The 25,443-nt window shown below is 25.8% G+C and overlaps 1 protein-coding gene across 1 annotated transcript in view; it reads right to left on the reverse strand.

The window, feature by feature from the left end:
• Positions 1-16,312, reverse strand: part of LOC126893721 (pyrokinin-1 receptor-like) — a 43,877-nt gene extending 27,565 nt beyond the window's left edge. The window contains exon 1 of the mRNA XM_050664171.1: positions 15,948-16,312. The gene's annotated coding sequence lies outside the window, so the exon portion shown is untranslated. The remainder of the gene's footprint in view (positions 1-15,947) is intronic.
• Positions 16,313-25,443: the final 9,131 nt, after the last annotated feature.

Here is a 25,443-nt window from a genome sequence, read left to right on the forward strand (position 1 = left end):
TAAAAATGTATCTAATGTGCACTGATAAAATTAAGCCCAATAAAAATGTATGCTAAAAAAATGATTGAAAAAACTTTTAGACAATTCTCAAAGAACATAATGAAGTCGTTTACATTGAGTTTATCCGGTAAGAAAGAAAGAAGGGAAAAAGTTTGTACTAAAATTATTATTGCGCATGTAAGCTTGTACAATGAGGGCATTTTATATAGTTATTTAGAATGCGATATATTAATGTCAAATACGAATAAATGGTTGCTACATTTTTCTTTTATATTTCTTTATGTTTACCTTTTACATTTTTACAAATGATTTGTGTAAAAATGACTTGGCATCTGTGCAATATATTAAGTAATTATCATAGCAAAGTTAAAGTTAGGCTGATGGGAAAATACGAGAAGAATAATGCTTTTTGTACAAAAAATATCATGACTGCATAATTTCTTAATTTTACAACATTAATGAAATTAGAACATGAAAATTTATCTAATATATATATATTTTTTTTTTGTTAGGAAATTAGTTTTTAACACCTAATATAATTACATGCTATGTTATTTATTTTATTTAACCTATTAAAGCCAATCTATGGTTAATCTATTTTTTGGTGTTTAACATTTGCATTAATATCAAAACCAATAATTAGTTGGTCAATAAGATATAAAAAAATCATATTCTGAGGTATAATTACAAATAATTCGAAAATGCAATGAATTTAGTTTAATAAGAAAGACAGTATTAAAGAACGCATATAAAATAATGCATAAGAATAATTAAAATAAAAATGATTAAATGTGTATATATATACACTGTATATATATAAATAAAGTTAATGATGAAATTGTTTTTATCACGCTACTTTGGAAATTTCATTAATTATACTTTGCTTTAATATGAATTTATTAAGGTAAAAAGCATCTATATGAAAATATATTTCTTATCTACAAAAATATTTTAACTTGAATATTTATAATCTCTTCATTTATTTTTATTTTATTTATATTTAGTAACCTTTTGATTCATTAAAATTACAATTGACACTTTGAATACTATTTATCCTATTTTTTTTTTAATATTTAGAGTAAAATAATGTAATTACTTAATAATACCTTCATAAAATGCATGTCATTATTTTGTTATGTTTTATGTAAATCGAATGTATTTTGGATTTTGCACCGTTTCTCAGAATACCATTGTGCTTGTTTTATTACACAGATTTAAGAAACATACATTGTGTTTTCATAGCTCTGTATTATTTGCTTTTTATGGTCCTTATTTACGAATATAATTTATAAAAATCAAAGAATAATGGTTAATCAAGTAATAATACAACAAAAAGCTTTTATAAGTCAGTAAAAATAGCTTATTATATTTTAACAATCATAGTTTTATTATGGGCGAGTATTTATTAAAAATATTTCGGGGCTAAGTATTGCGTGACTATACATCTTTAAAACTAAGTTGAATTTATCGAATTAGATTGGGTTTGGTCTTAAAATAATAAATCCATAAAATAATACTTATTGTTATATTTGAAGATAATCAACTTTGATTTAAAGGTATGTTAATTTTAATTTTTTCTTTTTACTAAGAGTACAATACATTAAAAAGTAGCCAATGTGTAAAAATAAATTCAATCAAAAAAATATATTATTACTTTACAAATTTTATAAAAGATAAAAGTATCGGATTTGTTTTATTTAAATAAAAACGTAAAAAAAAAAATTTTTCCAACTTGATACTGTATAAATATCTGCAATGTTTTCATTTTGTAAAAAAAAACCGCCAGTGAAAGTAATCGGACGTAAAAAAGAAAAATAGTGTGATAGCTTGAAAGACACTTTAAGAAAAAAAGCAATTGGTGTGATATTTCCAAGGCTTTTAATTTTTCGTAAAAAAATCGAATGCCATAAAAGTGATTGACGTGATTTAAAGGAAAACGGCATTCTATTCTTTTGAAGACTGTTTTGGTGCGATAATATAATAATATATTAATACATACGAAAATTCAATACGTCCCAAAGTTTGCTAAGCTCTAAATCTTTAGAGTTTCTCTTTTAATATATTTAATTAAATAACTTTATATCGAAATTGAAAAAATATTGCTTACTTATAAATTTAAGGTATGTAAATTAAAAGCTTAATTTTAGTTAATTATAAGTTAGCAATAATTTCATAATTAACAATGTAACCAAATTTTATTTAGTTTTTAATAACTTTAAAATTTCTCTTATAAATTAGTTGTTATTTATTAGTTATAACAATTTAATAAATAATAGCTGATGTGAATTATAATGTCTTGTACGGTGATTATTTTTTCATTTTTGGTACTATCTTTATTACTAAAAATTAAATTGTTTGAATGTGAATAAATGATAATGGATCAATTAAGAAACAGTTATATTTTACAAACCTATTATTTTTAAGTCAAATACATTTACTGTATGGTAAGTTTTAATGTAAAATATAAAGATTTCATTTAACCACAATGCCCTTGAAATATTTCACTCTTGGTAATATTAGATATAAGTCAAACATAAAAGTTATGTAATTACTATGTAAAATAGATATTATTTCATTTTAATCAACAACTTCAATCACTAAAGAAAAAAATCAAGTTTGTTATTAACATAAGCTTTTTATGCACAAATTAATTGACTACATTATAATTTTATAGCAGTATTTTTTTTGGATTGTGTTAGAATTTAATTACAGAATTTAAAAATATAATATTATAATTTTATTCGTATACATATATACCGAAAAAATGTATAGTTGGAACAACTATTTAATTAGTTATCCCAACTGAAAAACATAGTTGAATCAACTAAAAAAAAAAATGTTAAAGAAAAAATTAAAAAAAATTTTTTTTTTGGTTATCTTTACTTACACATTATTCTTGAATCATTAACTATATGTAATACCTTTAAAGTTTGTCCCTTATGCCTTGTTAGAGTTTTAACTTTGATTTTTAATTGTGAACACATATTTTTAATTAAAAAAAACGTTTGAGTTTTTAATTTAATAGTAAAGGGCATTTGAATTTTTAATAAAACTTTATTTGTATATTAGATATAAAACTTTTAAGTTTCAAATTTTTGAGAAAATATACATGTATAATACACAAGGGATTACAAATATAGGAAGCTAATTGGTTTTTTATGACTTCGATATTCGCAGATACCCAACATTTATTATCAATGGTAGTAAGGCACATTGTTGTGAGTTTATACAGGGTGTTCAGTAAGTAAGGAAACAAGTCAATTGTTACAAACAATGAGAACAATAGAAACCCGTTTCCTGACTTACTGAACACCCTGTATATACACAAGCTGGCAATACAGATAGCACATCTATTGATAGTCATAATTGACAATAAACACTCTGTGACTGTGATAGCGACATCATAAAAGAACAATTAGCTAACTTTATTTTTTTTTCATTCGTGTATTATACATGTATATTGAGTAGTATATATTTTTTTTATTAAATTTCTAGTAATTAGTGGTGTTTTCGGAAAAAAACCTTTTTTTTATTTTAGAATATATGCTGATTTGTGAGCGTATACCTTTCAATATAAAAAGGACCTAAATATTGCTTTTCTAGAGTATACCTTAATTAAAAAAAATAAAATACCCCCAAAGACAACTGTTGGTAATATTTACACCATTGATTATACAGGGTGTTCAGTAAGTCAGGAAACGGGTTTCTATTTTTGGTAACAATTGACCTGTTTCCTTACTTTCTTTCACTCTGTATAGACTATTTTTTAAAATTTGAATGTTATTATTGTAAAATCGTGATAACTAAAACTGTACTTAGTGTCTCAGTTTTATTCTTATGTGTGAATTTAATGAAGAAAGAAAAACTTAAGTGTTGTGCGTGAAAATAAATATCCAACTACGTCAACAACTTAATCTTATTATTTTTCTTAACGTCTCATTTAACTAATTTTAAAACGATATTTCATGTTAGAACCTTTGACGTTGGGATTATGAGCCTATACACGTTATACATTAAAGTTAGGTAAAACATTGTCTCAAAAAAGATTAAAGGGATTCAAAAGAATATAGACTTTACCTTGGGAAATGTTATGGTCCTTGTTTTTATTTACCATGTGATCCCTGTATAATCACGTTTTCTATAATGAAATTTCAACACTTTAAATTCTCCAACACAATATTTAAGGATTATAGGACCTATTGAAAATATTCCTTAAAAAATCACGTAACGACAAAGAATACATTTAAAAATAAATAATATTTTTTATCTTAATATCAGTAAAACGTTGTTTTTCTCATTTTATTTTACTGATTAATTGCGACAATGAAAATGTATGCAATTGTTTTTATACATACTTTATGTAACTTTTATCATCACACATGTTTATTTTGTAGTCATTTAAGTGGTTACATAATTATTGATTCACAAAAAACTTTTTAACTAAGACTACTTTTACAAGGGATACAAATGTACAGTTTGTGCCTACCGAGAATAAATGTTGTAGTCACAATTTATAGTTACTGGACTCGATTTTATCTTTAAAAAGTATTAAAGCTATATTTTACTTATATAATAAAGCTAATATCGAATAAAGTATAGTTTATAAACTCATTTCAATAGTTTTATTTTAGTAAAGTTTAATGGTGTTTCAACTTACATAAAACGAAAAAGATAAAAGTTAGATTATGTACAGTGAAACTATTCACACTGATTACACAAAAAAAGCCATTGGAAGTTTTCATAAAAAATAAATCATCAATATGAAAAGAGTACTAAATTTACGATAATGTATTAAATATTGACCAAAAATAGAATTTCATTGCTCATAGATAGTTTTATTCATTAATATTGTGTACTTTTTTAAATATAGTTCTAAAAATAAATTAAATCTGTGACCAGTTTTCATGCAAAGTTGCATAAATAATTGGATCAATCTGTGTTATATGGCTATTGTAGTCTAGTTCAATATGTGAAGGTACAGGCTTGAAAGTTTATTTAAATTGTAAGTATGTAATAAAAAAAGTAATTTACTTGTTTCAGTATCTTGTCACGGTTATTGGTTTTTACGCCAATAAAGTCATAAGTCGTATAAAAACTATTTAATGTAATTTATTAATAAATGCAGTACAGCTAAAGCAATTCAAAGGGTTTAATAAGTAAAACATGTTGTGGAATCATTAACGATATATTAATGCGAAGTGCACTTTACTTGGACAAATGAGAAATATTTTGTTCAGGCTAAATCAATAAATAGATTTTATTGAAAAGATGTGGCAAGTTTAATTAACATGTTTTTATAACTGCAATAACAGTGGTGTAAAATTGCTATTCGAATAACATTAATTGTTAAGTAAATATTCTTTATAAAATGTATTTGGTTGAAAAACGAGATCTTTCGATATCTGAGTAAATAAATAGTATGACAACATTTCAATAAAAGTTTTGCGTCTATTTTTTCTGAAGATTTAATCTTGATAGTACCTAAGTATCTGTTTGGTTTGTAGGAAATCAGTAATGTTTTGCTTTTCTATTGCATACCAGAATTGACGATGTAAGATAATATTATGGAGCGCCATGTTATCTGACGTTTACTTTATTTTGGTTATACGGACAGTAGTTTCATAAAGATATAGATGGCCACTAATAGTTTTTAAGTCTCTGTCCATTATTTTTTCATGGTTTCCGTATGCTTAAGCCAAAAGAAGTGATCGATACTGTGTAGTTTCCAATAATTTTTACACTATCGGTACTTATGAACCAATAAAAGCTTTATATATGTATTATTTTTCAACTACTTAAATAATACAAAAGATTCTATATTTTCTAAGTTCTTCAATATTGAAGAACTTAGAAAATGTACTCGAAAATATTTTCGAGTTATATTTTATTGTTTAACAATTTAAGGATGACTTTCGAATAGATATTTTGAAGCTCAAAATTAAACAAACTTACTTTAATTTTCATTATATTTATATATATTTTATAAAGCGTTTTTGTATTTATTTTTAAATTATTCCAATATATTTTTGTTAAAATAGAGATGAAATTTAATTAATTTTTTTATTTTCTACTACATTTTTGAAAAATCTAACTAATTATTATTTAACAACAAGTGATTGTAAAATAGCACGGGAAAGGTCTTTGTTAGAAAAAGGTAATATCTGTTATTTATTAAAATTACTGAGAAAAATATTGTTATATTTTTGATTATCCGAGCATTGTAATTTTGACATTAAAAATGTTATTGGATGCGAATAGAGTACAAATTTTGGTATCCTTTTTTTTATAAAAAAACTTTCTTTGTAAATACAATGGGTATATTGTTTTAAAATTTTTTAACGTGATGTGGTACATAATGTTCAACTTGGCTAAATGCATTAATTGAAATAATAAGTTCAGGCCAATAAAAATATCTTTATTTTCATGATTAGTTATCAAAAATAATTTTCATTAACATGCTCGAAATACTTTTGAATTATGTAACATTTAATCAAAGTTCAAAAGCTAATAGAAATTGCTGTTGACATAATTACAAATCGACTAAAGCGTTATTAATTATCTAAGAAGACCTACGTTGCTTTTTACGGACTTTTCATTATAAGTTATAAATTATTATAACTATATAAGTTATTATAAATTTCTTATTGTCGTTAAAAAAAAAGGTGAAATTTATTCAGCCTAGTGAAAAATGACCATAAGATTAAAATTTTTTTTTTCAAAGTTTATTGACACTGTCGTATGATTAGTATATTTTTGTCATTAGTTATGACTCAATTCTGTAGACAACGTTGTTTTTAACTTCAAATGAGTTGAAGTTTATTTCAATTTTCCAGATTCAAAAAGACGATGCCAAAAACTACAGTAAAAAAGTATTTAGCCTACATTACCGTGACCGCATTTAAAAAACAATATTAGTCTGATTTTAACAGGAGGTATAGAAAACAAAGCAATTTGGTGCGTTCAGCTGACATAAGTGATGAAGTTGCTGATGGTTAGAACAATTATTATGAATGACTGTGACGTTAGGGATATAACTGTCAACGAATAAGTATCAAAAATATATTTATGACACCGGTTGGGCTCTACTACATAACGCTGAATGTATAAAAATAAAACACTATTGAAAACAAACAATACCCGTTAAAAATTATGATATTTTAAATTTTTTATATCACAAGTTTAAATATTTGAATTTGACCATTTGGCCTAAAGTTTTAACTGACGTTTTACAAATAGATTAATTATTGCGCTAAAATTCTTTTCTAAAATGTTTCAGCTGATGATGACATTATTTTTATAAATTAGTAACGAAGTGTAATACAGAACGAATTTTAAAACGTGTAATATTTTAGACAAATTTTTAATTTTTATAGGTTACTACTTTGGTTATAGTTTGTAAATTTTAATCTTAAGACTTTATTTATATAAGACATTTTTTTTCAACCGAGTACTAGGAACTAAATTTCTTATCATAAAATAATTTTATAAATTTCAAAATGACTCATGAGAACATTGTAATGACATTTTTTATTAGATACACTTACACAGTAGTTAATGATTAATCAAATATACAGAGTGATCCTGTATTTTTTGGCAAGTCTATAAAACATTTTAATCAGTCAGTATTATCGAATTCTTTTTTAATAATTTTTATACTATTGGACTAAAATAATATCATAATTAATATTTATTTAATTTTGAAGAGCATATTTAAAAAAACAAATTTTAGTAAAAATATTTTTTATTATTGTATAGCAATTAAATTTTGAGAGAGTTTTAAAATTTGTAAAAATTTGAATTTTTACTTGTTAATATATCATATTGAGCGTCGGTATATATTGTGAAAAAAATGATAGTAGAGAATAAAATTATTGCCGACTAAACATTACCAGTGTTTTATATTAAAAAAAAATATATTATCGCCTATAATTGAAATAAAAAAAAAACGAATACTAATACTTTTTATGAAATCATAAGATCTCTTCTGGTTGCGTTATCTTATATTCTTATCTTCACAACTTAGACCGATACTTGATACTGTAAATCAACACGTTAAAATTCAAATTTTTATAAATTTTAAATGCTATAGAAATTTTACCACTGTACATTTTGAAAATTAAAAATTATGCTTTACTTTAATATAAAAATATAATTTAAATTATGATTTTATTTAAGTCCAGAAGTATAAAAATTATTTAAAAAAGTATTGTAAATATCAACTTGATCAGAAGTTATAGAACTTGTCATAACATGCTAGACCATTCTTTATATAAAATAAAAACATTTCATCTTTAGTGGTCAACTTCATATTGACTTTAAGAGAAGAATGAAATAATACAATTTTAATTATAATGAAACATATGACACGTTTTAATGTATTATTTTTAACTGCCGACAAAACTTGGCAACATGTCCCTTCCGCCTTACATTGCCCTATAAAATTTTGAAGACAATGTTTTTATTGGTTAGTATTTATTTTATTAAATTTTCCATTTAGCTTGAACTATTAGTGTTATACTGAAAAAATACACTTTTATTTTTAATATTAGATATTAGACACTTACAATCTGTAAGTGAATCAAGGGCAAGATTTACTGGGACACACTTATCTTATTAAAACAGGAGCACAATTTAAGCAGAAGCAGCACATCGATGTAACAAATTCTTTTCCCATCAAACAAAGAAGTTTGTATTTTCAAGGATATACTATTGATAAAAACAATTAGCATAAAAGTAGCTAAATAAGCTATTATAACTGCAATGGAATAAATTAATATGGTAATTTTTTAAATAAATTAAGTAATAAACGCATGCTTTGTAATAATTTAACAATTGATTTGTAAGAATAAAATATTTTCTTTAAGAATCAAAAGTTTAGTTTTAATTTATAAAGAAAGTTTTAAGACGTATGCTTAAAGTTGTTGATAGAGTATAAATAAATATTTCACAGTATATATTCTGTAAAATATGTATAAATTGTTCAAACAAGTGTAAAATTATGAAACACAGAAAGTTTAACTATTTCAACACAGAACAAGTTTGTGTAGATTTATTTTATTGAAGTTTTCAGATATTGTTTACTCAGACACAAATAAAAGAGTTCATCTGATTAATGACATAATTTTAACAATTATGTATGGATTAATTTGTTTTCAAATTATGGCTAAAAATGTAATGTTATTTTAAAAAAAGTAGAATCAATTAAAAAGTTAAAATTATTTTGTAGATCAATGATAAACTTAGTCGAAAATATATTTATTTAAATGAAAGTAGTTAGTAATTTTATGTTTATGATGCTATTAATCGGTAAAAACATTCAAAATATTTCATTGCTAAAATACTAGTTAACTATGACTTTTCAAATAGATAATTGGTTTTATTATATTTTATGAATAAATAAACTCTCAGGTCAATAACAGTATAATGAAATTGAGCATATTTTTCAACATAGTTGTTTCACTTATTTTCTGAAGAATTGTAACTCATTGACACAAATTAGACAAAATATTTTAGGAGTCTATTAAAAGAAATGTATTCAAAATTAATGATAGCTCATAAAAATAAAATATTACCTATATTTTAATAATATGCGTTCAGTTTGGTCAATGGCAGTTGTAATTATTTAATCATACATATAAAATCAGCAGTTGTTCTTTGTTTTATCAAATAACTTGAAATATTAGTATATAATTATAAAAAAGGATATTTAGATGAAAATATGATAATTATGATGTTCTGTCCATCTTAATATTATAACATATAATTTAACAATTCAGTATATCTGATATATTTTATTTTAGGAGTTCATTATTTTATTAAGTTTTCACGATAATCATTCATTAATCTATAAATCATTTAATAATGTTTAACGTTTTCTCTATAAGTTATTGCTTGTGACAGAGAGGAAGGAAAAACCTAAATAATTCATCAAAAACTGGCACTTCTCAAATAGCATTATAAAACAAAATTATAATAATATTTTATAACATTTAATGTTATATTAATCTTTATGACATTATTTTTTTAAATATCGAAGCCCGACGCGTTAACAGTTGAACTAGGTAGGCCGTCAATAATTAAGAGTTCTTAGATAAATAATAAATAAGTGTAATTATACAATAGAAATGAGTTGGAAAAGATAATTTCTTTCTGTTAAAAGTCATTACAAGTTACACAAAGATTAATGTTTTTCACTTTATATTTGTTAAAATGTTAGGGGACATTATACAATAAAACTTAAGCAATTTAGTTATTGTATTATTAATATATTAGAGTAACCTTATTAACTCAACAATTAATGTTATTTCGAATGAATCTAAATGACAACTAAAAATAAAATATGATTAAAAAATTTAATTAAACAGTTATATACTTGTAATTGAAATTTTCTAAATAATATTTCTGTGTTAGGAAATTAATTTTGCTTTGTAAATATTAAAAAAACCAATAAGAATTATAAAAATTTAGGAAAAGCGAATGAACTAAAATACCGACAAATATTCTACAAAAATTTTAATTACTGAATTCAGCAAAAAATTTTTTTCTGCTCAAGTTTGACTTATGATTTATGCGATTTATTTTATTTATATTTACGCGAGAATATTTTTTATTTTATAAATAAAGATCACGTAAATTGTATGAACATTTTACATTTCCTTTTGTACATTATATATGGTTTTTATTTTGTCTTTAAAAAAAAAACTGTTATGTAATAATAATCCATCAACAAATGTCATTAAGCTCAAGTGAGTTCAAAATGAAAAACTCATTAGGAGCTAAATATATTACTTGCTTTGTCTATTTCTGGATTGCATTATTCCCACACTTATTGTGTATTATTTCATTTTAATTGAATGACTCTTCGAATTCAACTTTTTAATTGATTGAAAAATATAATAAAATATTTCATTATGTACGCAATTACAATCAATTTTTATTTTATTTTAGAAAAAATCTATATTAAAGTTATAGCCATACATTGTATTATACATGCTGAGTATTTAACTTCGATTTTGGAATATATGACTAGTCAATTATATTACAACAGCAATGAAGTTTTTTCCTATAAAATTTAAAATTTTTTAACATGATAATGTTAACTGATCTGAAAGTTTTTTTGTTTTATTTTTAATTTGAACTAAAACAAATAAAAATTTACAATTAAAATAAATTGTAAATTTTTATTTACAATTTATACGGAACATACCGTCAAAAATATAATAAAAAAATTTGAGTACAAATATTAAGCTGAAAATGCGTGATGAAAAAAATCATTTTATGTTTTTTTTATTTAAATATATAAATTCATAAATCATCAATCAAATATTTATGTATGTAAATCCTTAAAGTATTTTACTGAGTCTATGAATTATTACAAATATTACAGAGTAGTAATTTTCTTCTCATTCATGTAAACACTAAATTCTACCTCTGCATAACTACTAAAGATAATGGTATTTATTCGAATGTTCGCCATCAAAGCGACCAGTGAAATCAAAACAATCCGCATTTATGACTTCTACTAAATGTTTAACCTTATTTGACAAAAATTATACGATCTATGGTCAAATTATGTCATTCTGAGCGCAGATTTGCGTTACAAAAATTCCTTAACCGCTTCGTTTGTAGAATGTATTTATCTACAATGCGTTTAATTAATATAAAGAGGTGCTGTCTATCTTGTATAGTTAAATAATGTAGCCTGTCATAAACTATTATAAATAATTTTTTTTTTAAGTACGAACAATTTTTTTATTGATCCTAAAGTTATAACTTACAAAAACATAAATATATTTTTCTCCATGAAAAATGTAATCGTAAAACTTTTAAAATCATCCAGAAAAGTTCTTAGTACATAAAAAATATTTCAATTTCAATATGAAAAAATATCATGTTTGGGTTTGAAATTTCATATATTTCGTGTATTTAAAGTTCAAACAACAAAAGTATCAAATGGTAAATTTGTAAGATTGTTGGCACGCGTACCTAACTACGCAGTTAATGTTTACAATTTTGAACTTGTGTTTTAATGATAGAAACCCGTATAATATATTTAGTAATCAAGCCTAAACGATATTATATTAGTGTTTAGTATTTATTTTACTATATTGATCATATTAGTATCGCCAGTAGATGAAAAATAGAATTTTTATAAAAAAAATATTAATCTACTAAAATGTTAATTTTCATAAAAATTTTCCTCAAATCGTTCTCAAATAAGTAACAAAGCAGTTCTAAACTTTATATTTAGTAAATATAATAATGTATTTGCAATGTGCTCAAATTAAATGATTGAAACAAAAAATGTTGACTAAATTAAGTTAACAATAAGTGAACATCAAACGAGAAAAGGTGTTTGTTCTTTTATTAATAATTGAGTTACACCATAGGCTTATGGTATTAATTTGGAATTTTATATATTTCATATTGTAGTTTCTCTTTATAGTATTTCTTAATTTCTACTAAAAATACAAATATTAAGCTTAATTGATTATTTTACTTTTTTTTTTTTATCGGAGAAAAAATCTTTTTAGTATAATTAATAAGAAAATTACAACTGAATACAGGACTAGCTATATCGATGCAGCTATTTAATATTAACATCGAAATAAAATCGATTTTACCGCAAACTAAATGATTATATAATATATTCTTGGTAAATAACTTCGATATAAGTAGACTCCAGTGAATGGAAAAATTTACAAGCAAGTCTATTAACTTTGTGTTATACTGAATAAAGATAAATATTATGTTTTTTAATCAATATGTAATTTAATATAATTTTGAGATTCATACTGGAATAAATATTAATTTATATTTTGATAGAACATAAAGAGATTCGATAATATTTGTCTTTTGATATTTTTAAAAAAATTTTAAATTTATATTATTGAGTAATAGTATCATTTACCAGGGTTGTTGAAAAACATTTTAAAAAATAAACCTGTTTGAAATGCCTTATAAGACCAATATAAATGTTGAAATTATTGGTGCTTTAAAATACCGATTTAAATACTGCGTGTTTTAAATGTAATAACCTTGCCAATGGCATAACACACAGATTTATTTTCAATGTTTAATTAAATGTTAATGAATTGATTAATAGTTAATTAAGAAAATTTAGCTTCTCTACGTATAAATACTTTAAAATTCAGTTTTGTTTTAAAAAGTTGATCCAACAATGTAAAGTAAACATGTGTAGTATACGTTAATTGAAAAAGTCTTCAAGTAAACCGAGTAAAAATTATGTACGACTCATAAAAATAACTTTAATGAAGTTTAATGAGTTATAAATTGTAATTGTATCAGTGAACACTATTACATTATAAAGTTGATAATTTATAACGACATTAAAAATGATCATTTTTCTTTTTAATTAAATTCAAGTTAGAATTATAGCTTGCGTACTATAAGCCCATTGATGCTGCGCAAAAGAATAATTCACATGTTTGTTGATTCATTAATAAATAAAAATACATGATTGATTTTCACCAAATAAGTAGTAAAAAAATGATCCCTAATAACTCAAAAATGACTTGTGTTTTTATTTTGAACTTGATTTTAGATAAAACGGAGGGTCAGAGGCAGGGTCACAGAAACACGTGCTTTATCTTAGATTTCTTGAATTTTTGTCCAGTAAAAAAAGTACTAGTATATTAAATATATGCTTCAGATCAATGTAACAAATATGAAATGGATTTATCTATAACTTCGTCGTGACTCTCATTCAATATAATTTTTTAAATAATTTATCTAAAAAAGTGGTACATTGTTTCTTTATCATAAATTAATTTGTAGAAAGTTAAATTATTTAATTATTATTTATAAATTTTTCGATTTTAATTTCTAATGGTATGTGTCATTAACTTACACAATTATATCGTAATTAATAATAGTATATAATTTCGAATATATTTTAATGTAACTTATGGGCGGATAGACTTAGGGCTATGGTAACATTTCTAGTTGAATTCTTTACTAGTTTCTATTATACACTTTTGTCAACGCCCAATAGTCAACGTTCTTTTGTAAATTATGATCTTAATTTGAAACACATAAAGGCAAACCTTGGGAAATACTTCCCAGACGGTGTATGGACCCTGAAAATAACTATCTATATACTTATTTATAATTTACTTTTACAATAGATGTACAAGTAACTTATAATTTATTAGTTTTTATACTACTCTGAAAAATTGGTTTAAATTCAAAGTATGATATTTGTGGAACAAATTCGTTGCCCGCTGATATCGATTATTATTAGTGATTTAATATTAAGAAACTATTTGACGAATCAAATTATCAATGTAAAATAAGAAAAAGGTTGTAATTAAAACCTTATTATTTTATTTTTTTTACGAATGGAAACGATTTTAATTTCATTAATAATATTAATAAAATTAGTAGGTAAATTAGCTTACTAATTGGTATCTTAGAAAAAACCAAATAATAATTTAAAGTATCAAAATTAATATGAAATTTGTAATTTAAGTTATTGTGTTTGAATAATTAAAAATGTCAGTACATTTTTATTACTAAATTCTTTAATTAAAATCATGCTTTGAAATATTTATTAAAATTAATATTATATATAATTAATAATTTTAATATAAATTTATTTAACTAAATCATAATAAATTGTTCATATTTTATAATTTATTTTATTTAATGTAATCACTAGCAATTATGATTTATTGTTTTACTTTGTTATTTATCCACTCATTGTCACAATGATGTATGCATTATATTTTAGTTCATGATTTATAGTCTTTGATTAAATTTTGTATTTGGACAAATTTACTACATATTTTGTTTGTCGACGTTAGTTTCTTAAGAATATTATTTAGTATATTACTCATTAACCGTAACATGTACAATTGATTCTAAGATTTTTATTCAAATTTCAGTATTTTAGGTAAAAACATCAATCTTTGTTTCTTTCATAAAAGATACATGTAGAAAGATAAGTATCGAAATCATCAAATAAAAATTTATTTGCGATTTAATTAATGAGTTTGCATTATCCCTTCAGTGGTCGCAGTAGTCGAATTACGTCAGGGTCTAGTTTCTTTTTAGAAGTATAATGAGACAATGATTAGACACAATGAAACAATTTTATTACGCAGGTTACAAATTATTGACAGCTAATGAGCTGCAAGTCTAGTTTCATGATGTTTTTATAAAAATAAGTATATTATCGTTTTTTAAATTAAATGTTTGAATAATAATTAGTTCCTTTTAAATTCATTTGATATTCCAATATCAAGGCCAATCGTTTTTAAATACAAATTTATTACTAAATCGTTATTTTACCAAATCGGTTTTAAATAGTATTGAAACGTAAATTGGTATTCATAATAACAATAATTTCAAATAAATCCACATATTTATCTTATTAACTAAATACCATGATGACAAGTCATCATGCATAAAATTGTAAACCACGGGGGGTTAAAAGAGGAAACTTGAGAGAGAACCTTATCAAAAAGAGAAACTGGTAATATTGTTAAGTTTAATCGAAGTTAATTGACCCGAACGTACTAAATTCTTAAGGATTCACATGTGAAGTCGTTAGGTGTCATTGCATAACGTCTAAGAACGTCTGCCTCTAGTCGTTGTACAAATGTGCTATTAGTGCAAATGTCAGGTTAGATATCACTGAAAAGATGAGATCGCATTCCGAGACTCTGGTATTAATTACAAATCGGTGACCACCACACACATTTAGCTAAGAAAAGCATAGTAATAGTAATAACCATCGCTGGCTTTTGAGACTATTTATCCTGAGGATTTAACAATCGTGCAGAATACGATATTCTCAACCAAAATAAGATTTCTAACGAGATCAACATAAACGATGGCTTTAAGGACATGCTTGGGGGAGTTGACAGGAAATAAATAAATAACGCGTTATTTACTAGGTATTTATCTGGTGTTCTATTACTCACCCGACCGTGGCTCGGAGAAAATAATACATTATGACGTAAAAAAAAAAAATTATAGCGAAACCATCGCTTTAACTTCTTTTGGAAGTCGAGTTAACAATTTTTATTTTATTTTTATGACCGTCCAGCCTTGATTCTAGGAGTCCCAATGGTTATCCGAAAATCGCTTGCACCATTTTGTACTTTATTTTCAAACACATATACCGGCTCAGAATACACGAACGCACCAAATTATATTGTCGGCGTTGTGGGAATTGACCGAAACGCGAAAGAGCAGCTCGCACGCGGCCACGGTGAACGCACGACTGACATGCGTGGGGTGTCTCTCTTCGGTTTACTGGTGACGACGATCTCCACGCAGCACCAGCAGCGTTACTATTATTTTTTGTTTTTATTTTTTTTATGAACATGGGAATGTGGTGTACATACATCTATGTACATGTTCATTTCTTGCATAATAATAACGATTTATCGAGTAATTATCAGGCGGAGGTAAGAAACTACATCAATACCGGTTTGTCGTAAGAAATGAATTTTAATTTAGTTTTTAATTTTTATTCTATAAAATACTTGAATGTTGAATGTTTATAAGTGAAGCACAATAATCTATAGACGTATATATTAAAATGTATTAATCGATTAATTATTCCGTAAGTATTGACTCGGGTTTCTGCTATTGAATTTTTAATTTTTCATCAATTCCTGTTTTATTTATTTGACTAATATAAAACAAAAATATTTATACTCCAAGAAAACTTTTTTTTACAGATATTGCTAATGTATTATTCGGTAAAAGATACAGTCTTTGCATTTTTATAATGAAGTATCAATATTTCCATTGAACATCTGATTAATGAATGCGATCATTATTACAGTGAAGTTTAGTAATATTATGTTGGTAATAAATATAACCATGAAGCATTAAGTAGTATTTTCCTTTTATTTGATATTGTAAATTTGAAAACTTCAATTTGAAGTTGTAAATTGATTAGCTATGTACAATGTAGTTGATAAAGATAAAAATCATTGCACTGAACACTATCGGCCGTATTCAGCAGTACCTTTCATGGTAAAAGCTACTACAGGGATTTTCCTATAAATCACATTACCCCTGGGACCCTTATTAGTTATCTGCGGGAATTTAAATACAGTGCACAACAATCCGCTTGGCACGTTATATCATAAAACAGAAACAAGTCATGAAAATGTCATAATTATGTTTTAAATTCAAATGTTTCAAAAGACATGCATAATCACAATTGACTGATCTGTGTCTATAGATTAAATTTAAATGACTTTGATTATTTAGAGGTTTATAACTATATATAATCAACTTAATGTTTCCAGGTGAGAAAAATAAGTTGTATTAAAATTAGAAACTATAATTTAATGTATCAATCTACATGATAAATTATTAAAATAGCAGTATGATTAGATGAATCAACCAGTTTTTAGATACTCCATATTTTTTTCAATGTATTTTATAGGAGAAATATTTTTAAATGAACATGATTTTGATAGATACTTAGATAACTATAATTTTATTTTTCTATTGTATATATATATATATACAGAGTGATTTTTTTTATCATAATTCACTCAATGACTTACATAATAAATATAATTTAAACATTTTTTTTTTTGATTATCTTTAGTTACACATTATTCTTGAATTATTAACTATATAATACTTTTTAAGTTCATCCCTTATGCTTTATAACAGTGTCAACTTTATTTTTTTAAATGGGAACACATATTTTGAATTTAATAAAATGTTTGAGCTTTAAATTTAATAGCAAATGGCATTTGAATTTTTAATATAACTTTTTTTGTTTATTATATATAAACATTTAAAGTTTAAAATATTTGAGTTAATATACATGTATAATATACAAGGGGTTACAAATACAGTTAGCTAATTGCTTTTTTATGACATTGCTGTCACAGTCACGGATTGTTTATTATCAATTATGACTATCGATAGATATACTTTCTGTATTATCAGTTAGTGTATTTATAAACTCACAACAATGTGCCTTACTACCATTGATAATAACAATGCTGTGTACCTGCTCATAAATTATATTTATTCTGTAATTAATTGAGTGGGTTATGATAAAAAAATCACTCTGAATATATATAGTTTTATTAATTTTTTTATGCATAATTATAATTTATAACAAAATTAATCAACACAGAAGTACTTTTTGAATTTAAGTAGCATAATATCTTAATTTAAAATTATACTTTTTCATAAATACTGAAACTTTATTGCTAGAAATTTATTGTTAAAAAAAATTTAAATCAATATGTTATTTATGAAATATTATGGTCAAATACATGAATATATTAACAGAAGTTTAATTTAATATTCCAATATCTCAAATCTAAGAAAAAAAATTTAATTATTTATGCTTGGAGCGATATTTCTAAATTGGTTTAATGAGATACTTATATATTTTTTTTTGAGACAACTAGATTTTAATTTTGTAATCGGCAATTTGAATATAATACCCCATTGATATGTCTTATGACAAACCTGTCAATGCAATAAAAAGGATTGTCTACATATTTAAAATATCATAAAAATTTATTTTACAAAGTTATTGTTAATTATAGTCAGTATTTTTCTTAAAGATTGCTAACTATTCAATACACCATAACTATCGAATATTCAATTGATCGTTATGACTATTTTTATAGTGGTAATAATAATCTAGTTATGAATCATTACTAACAATACTTTATATGTTTTTTAGAAGTATTATTTTTGCTTAAAACAATATCTTAAAGAATAACGTGATAAAAAAAACGATATTTTAATTCATAAACTTAATAGTTGTATACATAATCTTTTAAGAGACCTAATTTTTTGAACATAACATATGCACTACACATGAGCGATAAGTCGTAACCGGCATTATTGCCTGAGGACTTATGTCGATCGAATTATATATATATATCATAAAACGTAAAGATTAACGTTACGGTGTAACTTTAAGTGGAAATGTTTGTTTTGCTTTCGCTTTAGTTTTGAAGGTTTAACTCGGGTCAAACACAATGTAGTTTAAAGAAATAATGTGGTTCATCATTTGAAGTTCACAACTTAGAAGAATTATTTGTTAACCAACAGTTTCATATGTTATTAATATTATTTCATAATAACACTGTATTGATCAACTGAAAAATTTTTAATTATGTGCAAACTATACAAATTTGCGTAATAAATATCCAATAAGTACGTTTTTTATTGGAGTTTTTGGAAAAAAATTTTTTTATAAAGTGTTGTTATTGCATTATAAAACTAAAACTAAATAATTAATAATTATTAAATATTAGTTACTCAATTATTTATTCAATATTAAGCTAGTATAGTAATTCTTTTGAATGATTTTGAAGTTCACTAAAACTCCTAAATAGTAGACACTCACAGTAATAAAATATTTGTCTGCTATTCAGAAGTGGTAAATAATTGAAATTCATAAAGAACTAATAACAATGTAAAAAAACCCAGCACAGGGGGGTCGCGGCACAGTGGTGAAGTAGCATTGTTGAATCAAGTATAATGATATCTGACAGTGATTAAAATCACTATCATAAAAAAAGCTTCGATGCAAATCATTAGATAGTGTTTAATTTAAAAAAAATGGTGGATTATTCCAAAAGCTACATGATCTGCTATTTCCTTATTTATATCCTGATTAAGATAAAGTATGTCTAATGAAAGATGTATATAAATACTATTTCTCATGAAAAAATTGTATTGATCAATGTGGTTTTCAGAAAGTTATAACATAATAAAGTTAAATCGAGAATTTTTACACAAAAATAGCATTCGGTTGGGTTTTCATGGTTTTTTCACCATGAAGACAAAATAAAGTTCGAAATTTTTTTTTTCCATGATAAAGTATAATATTTATATCCTGATCTTTTGACGTATCGTTGAAAAAAATCGGTTCGGTGAGAGCTGAGAAAAAGTGGTATCAGAAACAAAAAAAAAAAACCCATTATTAATATCCTGATTAAGATAAAGTATGTCGAATGAAAAAGGGATTATTAAAAAATATTATTTCTCATAAAAAATTGTGTTAATTCATACACTTTTCAATAAGTTATAGCATTATAAAGTTAAAAATATAAAATATAAAATCGAGAATTTTCACACAAAAATAGCATTCGGTAGCCATTTTCACCGTGAAGACAAAATAAAGTTCGAAATTTTTTTTTTTCCGTAATAAAGTATATTACATTAGCTTCAATTTAAGATATATATAAAAGTATCAGTATTTCCAGAACACTTTCTAAAATTAAGTTGAAAAAGTTTAACTTTCTATATGTATTTTTAAGTTTTGAACCCTCTGTATAAAGGGAAATGGTCCGATTTAAAATTAAAGTATGTCGATTGAAAGAAGTATATAAATTGTATTAATCCATATATTTTTCAAAAAGTTATAGAAATATAAAGTTAAAAATATAAAATATAAATTCAGCTACTTCCTACGACTGCAGGAAATGATGGTGACCAAGCCACTTGCGTCGATGAAATAGCTGGTAGATTATTGGTAGTGGATTGCTTGGATTTCGGAACAGGCCATGGCCACTTCTTCAGATGCGTTAGCAACGCCTTCCATTTTAGAGAGGCTGTTGAGTGCGTTGATACGATCACATTTGCATGTGCCCATATCTCTGTCTCCCATAACATCGTTGTACCGTTTAATAGACATATATATATATATATATATAATTAACACAGTGACATACAACAATACTAACAGGAGTGCGGACTGCACACATAAACACTTTTTGCAATTCACGGCCAATGTGCCATAATAAGATATCTCTATCGACAGTTGACATTTTACCATCTTCGCGATCACTACTTTGTTTGATAATTAACTTAACTTCGCTACTCCATATATTATAGTGTGTGTGTGTGTCGCCGTCAGCTCCCTGTTGGATTAATCATCTCTAGGTGTCCAGCAGGTTATATTATCTATTTAATATTTCAATCACTTAATAAATATTTATTTATATCGTTGTTAACCAAGAGTGTTACATATATATATATATTGTAGTGCGACCCTTGGTAGTTCCTCTAAGGGAATATAAATTAAATAGGAAACTTCAGTACCTAAGGTAGATATAGCCTAGCCAGCTATCCCCCGTTGGTCCCTTAGAATACTGTCGACGGGCATTTAGGCTAAACCCCTAAATAGCGACGTAACAGCGTCTAGGGCTTGTTAGTTGAGGGTGGGACCTTTCAACCAATGGGTCCAAACATTGGTGACGGTGGAGTCTGAAAAGGACGATTCCCTTCGGACAAAACGGAAGGATATCTTCCTAACTCTCGAGCCCCCCACAATCACTTATAAGATATACTGTCCAGCCGGCGGTACCTGCACCGACGCGGACCAAGAAGCCGTATCTGGTGCTCTTTCAGCAGTTGAATTGTTTAACTTGGGACATCAAAGAGGATAACTGACTGAAGCGACGAGTTATTTTCGGACGACCTGGACCTCGTCTGGGAACAGGCGGGAATTTTAGAGGACGTTATGGAAGTTACACCCCTTACGGGCGCGTGGTGAAGATGGCTGTGGCCCTTATCGAAAGCCTGAGGGCCCTTGCTGAGTTTCACCTCACCTGTTACCCGATGCTTGCACCGGAGAGCCTGGTAAACCGCATTGACAGTAAGTGTTTTTCGTCTTGTTTGAACAAAACTATCAAGTTAGCATTATCGCGTATAACTTGCTTGGGTATTTTTAAATAACTCTGAGCCAAATAGACTATATCCACCTTGTTCGTCGCCCTCTAGAAAAATATTAACATATTAAATAATATAAAGGATAAATGAAATAAAATAGACATGAGTGAGAAGAATAAACTCTGACACTGCTGCATTGACTTTGTTCTATTAGGCCAAGTATACTACGTACATTTAAAACTATTGTCTATGATAAAATGATTATCATGGCAATAATGCTTTAACGGATAATTGACATCGGTCAACAGGGATGTAGCCCTTTTATACTGAGCCTTAAGACTGCCAAGCATGTCTCCATTGGTCAAACACATGTGAGGTTTTATTAAACTCGACATAATAAAATAGTTAATGTACGAATGTAGGAAAATAATATGATATTTTAAAATAAAGAATCTAAGAATAGTCAATTAGCAAAATGTGCCAGAAAGATAGGATAGAATAAAATAATCATATCAAAATAATTAAAGTGTATTAATTTAATTAAAGTTTATGTTTCAAAGAAATTATCGAAACAATTAATGAGTATAGGAAAAATGAATGTACGAAATAAAGAAAAAAAAGAATGTTGTACAATGTTACCACAATCATAATAAAAATAATGTTCAAGTCGTAGCCAAAAAACTGACTCGACTGCTAGGACTAAGAGTTAAATTTAGGTAGTAGTGATAATTTTAATTGCAAAAAATCAGAAAATGACGTGCTAGAGAAAGAGATATTCAACTGAAAAGACCAAAAAAACATTTTTAAACCAAACGTCCAGACCACTTGATGGCAACGACGCATACTGAACTGGAAGGGGATCAATATCGACATCAGTGCATGCATATTTGACAGACGCCTGAGATCGATAAACAATAAGACAACAGATTTTGGCTGACCTTTAGGTTTCACCTAAAGAGACTGAGGTCAGTCAGTAGTTCACCTCAACGAAATGAGATCATTGGAAACCGATGACAGAAATGAATTGATGATTTGATTGGTTGAGTAATCAAAGTGAAGTAATGAGTGGTTTTTCTTTTGACAAGAGAGACAAGTACGTTTTGATGGGAAAGAGTTGTTTTGAATTATTATTATATTATACCATATTGAACCTCTACTTTTAATTCTTCTTGCAATACCAAATACATTGATGAGCTGCATGGTTTTGACTATAAAAAGAACATTCGTTAGTAAGATTAATAGATATAGAAGTATTTAGTACTGAGGTAATGACTTATGTCCTGATCGCTAACTATTATTAGACAGTTTATACTACAGAAAAATATCCCAAGCTGACTGATACCCAATGCTTGTCAATGGGAAATGCGTAATGAAAGAAGCAGCTTCACTTTACAAAAATGTTTTCAACAATTCAAATCTTTCAATGTCAGGTAAATCTGGTATGTGTGAAATGATGGAATTGAACAATTCGTCAAAACTTTTAACGGCTATTTGTGTTCCATTAAACGTCGCCATTTTCCTCTTTGAAATATGAAAATGAGACAAAGGATTAGAATTATTAAAGGACATACCAGAACCAATTATTTGGTGAGTGATCTGATTACTAACTGGAATACCGATTTGCAACATATCAGCAGCTAACATCAATTTATAATACAACTTATCAATTTTTTACTCATACTGATAGACTCAGCATTTGACTCTCGAAATACCTGAGCTTTATAAACTAATTTTTTCATGATATAAACATTTTCCTCAAATATTGCCCAAAGTTTAATGATTTAAACAATCATCACTTTGAATTTAGTCAAGCGAACAATATCCTCAAAGTAGGTAGCCAAGTCATTACCGCACTTTTTAAATGATTTCAGCTTTAATAAGACATTCTCGCAGGCAACAAGAGAATTGTCATATTCAAGACACTAAGCGGTTTACTTGTCGTATGAATTCGATTGTTGATCCATGTTGATTTATGATTTTGATTTATGAAAAGATGTTGAGAGTATTCATATATTAATACTTCAATATAAGAATATTGTACAAACATAAAATATCATTAAAATGAATGTTAGTAAAACTAAAATTATAATATATATATGTATATACATTAATAGATTATTTAATCGTAATTTAAAATGATACAATAAAGGCGACCTGTATATTTACGGATGCCAGTAACCTGGTTTGCGCCAAAATTGTATGTCTTGCTAATGACAAAAACAGAATGACAGGAAAACGACGATTAACCTTGTCCAAAAGTTAGTGTGTTTTGAGTAACAATTTATATGTAAAGAACTGGTTTGCGAAATTATGAGTTAATATACACCCTTTTGCGATAGTTCAAAAGGAACGCAAAATAAAAAAAAGAAACGATAATATACCGTTAAGTTTGGTATCAACGATACTCGAGCGAGCATTTCATTGCGAATGAATAAAAATGACTCGTTTTAAAGAGGCGCGTGTAACTCGTCCAATTATTTTTATCAGCGGTCAGTCACATATTGATGGGGCGGTCACAACATAGACACCATATGACTGTGTACTCAACAGATTCAAAGAATCGATTTTTTTTAATGATCTGATTCGAAAGAGTTGATTCATATGATCGAATTTTATTTCCCATCACTAGTAAGGACACCTCAGAGTTTCATCCTCTCCACCATCACTTAAAAGTATCAGTAATGGTAATGGGATACTCTCAACGGACATAAGTTATATGTGTTTACAATGGAAACTCCGAAGGAAATATGAGGGGAGCTATCAATATGTATTTCATATTAAAGATCGTGACAAGAATGAATGAGGAATGGACGAGAACAATTTTCAGAGCTCTAAGATCAGCCGTTACTTTGAATTTTTTGAAAATGCCCCCTTTCAACGGGAAAAGAACTTTAAAAATTTGAATTAACTTAAAATGCTCTTTTTATCAATCGGCAAGTACAGCATCTTATTGGTTCATTGGTAATGCATATGCCTCAAATACTAGAGTTACGAGGTTCGAATCCCGCGATGCAGGTTAACTTTTTCAAAATTTTTTAATAATAAATATCTTTATAAATGGGACTATAGAAGTAGATTTTATACTAAATTGCGCAGAAAAATAATGATTTTAAAATGAAACATTTTTTAATAGACCAAAATATACTTTGCTAAACCACATTTGTGATGATTCAATTTAGACTATAATATCAAATCTGCTATTTGATTTTTTCACCGCATCTTTTTTTGAGATTATTTTTAATTTGCAAAAACGATTACTTATGTATAAACACTCATTTTGGTTTTTTAAATATTAAAATAATTCATGTAAATTTTCATGTTTAACTTTCTTTATTTAGATCTTTAAAAACTTTCCATGAAAGTTTGAAATTGATATTATTAAATAAAAATAAAATAAGAAATTATCTCTATAAGAAAATGACTGGTAGATAAAGCTTTTGATCCATTATTTCGACAGCTTAGAAATAATAGAAAATAGAATGGAGTTGGGATGTGTTCATGTTATATATATCATTCCGAAGTTCTATCGCAAATTTTTATATTAATCAATGATTTTCTTAGCTAATTAAAATACAATTTATATTATTGATAATCATTTTCATTCTAAAATTCATTTTTATAGTATGTATTTATACATGTTTTATACTTATAAATTATAAAGCTAGTAATTAAAATATAATTAAAGAAGTGTAGTTGATTTTGCTTCTGGAGTAATTCAACAATTCTTTCTAAAATTAAATACCATCTACAGAAGTGTTTTTTTTTGGTATAGTGATTTTAATCACTGTCAGATATCAT

This window comes from Daktulosphaira vitifoliae, unplaced genomic scaffold, assembly GCF_025091365.1.
Source record: "Daktulosphaira vitifoliae isolate Bord-2020 unplaced genomic scaffold, ASM2509136v1 Scaffold_1, whole genome shotgun sequence".
NCBI lineage: Eukaryota > Metazoa > Arthropoda > Insecta > Hemiptera > Phylloxeridae > Daktulosphaira > Daktulosphaira vitifoliae.